Here is a 3294-nt window from a genome sequence, read left to right on the forward strand (position 1 = left end):
ATCCAGTTTTCATCTCCCGGTTTCAGTTGTAAGTATATTTCTTCATCGTACTAGTTATACCAACATTTTTTACACGATCAATTTCCGTTCCACAAAATTTCATTTCTAAAATTTCTATCAAATAAGAAAGACATACAGTTTATTAATTAGACTTGAAGTAGTATTCATCTCTTTGAATCAGCCAGTTTTTATAAGCTTTATCCCTTTTAACTTAGTAAAAAACTTTTTCATAGGACACGTATATGCGTTCTTGTTGATGTAACAGGAATACGAATTTCATATCACTATTTTTAAAAGCAATTAGATGTGTATGGATTGTGAGAATTGCCCATTCCCATTCTATAAGGCGATTCATCAATTTCTATATTTTCATTAACATTTAATATATTAATCATTTTTAATTCGTTTAAATTCCGGATGATTTGATAGAAAAATTAAATTTTTCAATGTTAACGCTGTTTCAAAGTTCGACCATGACTAATATCTTTTTTAAATTTATTATTTCGTATACTAGAAACGCTAGCGCCCTCCGTAATACTGTTTATTGTTATTTTCTCTAATCGGAAATACAATACCCAATATTATTTATTTCTGTTTTTTTCTTATCTCAACTCTTAAATTGATTTCTTCGTTTCTAAAGTTCACTAAGTTCCCTTCTTGATCCTCTTAATGTTATATAAAATTCACCTTATGTTGATTGTTTTGTCATTGGTAAGTATTTAACAATGTTTGGTTTTTCAACAAGTTTTCATAACCAGGTGCTACAGCAGGATTAAAAAATCATGAAGCACGTGGCGCCTTCTATCCCGTTTCTATAAGATCCTTTAACACTATTACAAGGTGAATTCGAATGATATCCACTTTATTAATGGCGACCTGATTAGTTGATATTTGCCATTTATTTGCTTCTAATTTTTGACAATTTGTAAATTCCTAATAGATTCGCTATAGAATTTGGAACTGTAAAGTCTACAATTTGATTACATAATATTTCACACTGAAGTGTGTTATTATTTGCAACAAGATTAAAAGTGGATTATTGAAGATTTTTTTTCTTTTAAAATCTTTTCTATAATATAATTCTTATATATCTTTCTATCTAGTATGCACCAGTTGGGCAAAATCGAGCACGTCTGTACCAATTTTGATTTTATTATTTATATCTTGCTTCAACATTTGGAATTGAATTATATGTCATTTAAATCCTAAAAATCCCTTTTCCCACTCATCAGACGAACTCAGGAATCCGAGTGGATGGAAAAAAGTGATCATTTTAAATTTGAATGCTTTTCCAGTAACACAAATCATCTTCGCACGGCTAGAAAGTCTAAAACACAAAATGACCCCAATTCACCTGTGGCGGCTCGTTGTTTAGGAAAATAATTATATTTTATATTCACTTTGTTACCTTCAACACTTTTTTAAAATATTTTTGAACTTTCAATTGGTGGACGTTAAAATTCCCGAAAACTGTCGAATATATTCAACATATAAACCTATTTTGTAAAAACAAACATTACCCAAGTGTGTACTTTGTCCTGCTTAAACTGTCTAAATTTTTAATTGCAAGATTCTTTATTACGTATTCTTAAATTGTTTAGTAAATCACGCATAAAAAAACCCCTCTGAAATTTGGTAATTTAAGTTCTTTTGCTATTTCCTCTTTTACACTCATAGCTGATATGAAAAAGTAAAATAACACTATTTCAATATTTATAAAGACTAAGTGCAAGGTCAATAAAAAGAAAACATTTTTTTTTTCAAAAAGCACACACACCTTTTTTTATTTACTCTATACACAATTTTCACCATAAGTAAGCAAAAAAGTAACAAAACTGCCTTTATTTTCGGTTGCTGGACCAATTTCATTTTCACAAAATCTGGGGTAGGAAAACAATGCTCTTGACAAAACGTAGTGATTTTAATATGTCCTTGTCGTTTTTCAAATAAACTGGTAACTTATCATAAATACAATCAATGTTAACAATGTGATTTAATATTTATTCTTTTGGTAGGATATTCTAATTGATCTTTTGACAAATTTGTGGAACCATTATTGTTGTGTGGAAACAAATGTTTTGATTTGCTGTATTAATTTTTTTCCCAAATTTTCCTTATCATATTTTGTTATTCTTCCACCAATTTTTTTAAAATTGCATGTACATTTATATATGCGGCAATTTGATGAATTATGACCCTAAACCCACATGGGTTTCAATATATCTACATTCAATTTGTTTTTCTTAAATTACATAAACCTAGGACAATTGAGCTTTTTCAAGATTAATTACTTCAACAATGATTTCGGATAGCAATTTTTTTTTGTAAAAGTTTCTTTTTCAAGTGCCTTTTACATAAAATTTTACCTTGTATTTTTATATTTTTAAAAAAGTCTTTCAATTTCAGAATAGTGTTTAACACCAGAAATCCATTGTAAAACCGTGATGTTGTTTCTCCTCACCAGTTGGACTTGTTTTTGTAAAATGTTGTAGGGAGATTAGTTAATAATTTACCACGGTGGTTGAAACAACAGCAGTTGGTACACTTGCTCGTTCGTTGCTTATTAGCGCAAGCTCTTTTATGACAAACACGTTGATAAACGTTTTGACTCCTTGAAAGTCCAGTATAAACCTCCATACTAATAAAAACAAAAATTAACAAAAAATAATATATTTTAAGTACTATATTGTGAATTTAAATTCTTCCAAAATTCACCTCATCACTAGTATTAATTTTGTTTTTTACATATCAGTCCATTTATCAAGATCCAGATAAGCAAAATTATGTTTTATTTTCTTTATTTACAATACAAATTTGAACTTGGTTTTGCCAGCCGCTAACAACTACTTTCATATCTCCTGTAACAATAAAAGTTTTTACTGCTAAGAATCCTCCATATTTACCTGTTTCAGTTCAACAAGTAGAATGAATATGAACTGAATATTATCACTCAAGCATATTGAACCAATATCAGTAGCAGTTCATTGAAACTAAAAACAAAAACACCAACTACATTTTGATTTTCTTTATGTAACCATATTAATTGATTATAAATTTTTGAAAAGTGATGTTATTTATTGGAAGAAGATTTTATTATATTGATACATAACAATAATCATTGTGTTCTGAAAAATCTATAATTCTAAGATTATCATAAAAATTGACTCTCAAAAAAAGCTATTGTAACACCTTGTAAATCTATTAATATCTAATAATTCTAGAAAGACTAAATTCAGAATCACCTAACAATATTGCATACCTTTGAAATACACCCATCCTCAACATAACAATTTC

The sequence above is a fragment of the Homalodisca vitripennis genome, unplaced genomic scaffold, assembly GCF_021130785.1.
Source record: "Homalodisca vitripennis isolate AUS2020 unplaced genomic scaffold, UT_GWSS_2.1 ScUCBcl_3237;HRSCAF=8635, whole genome shotgun sequence".
In the NCBI taxonomy this organism is placed as follows: Eukaryota; Metazoa; Arthropoda; class Insecta; order Hemiptera; family Cicadellidae; genus Homalodisca; species Homalodisca vitripennis.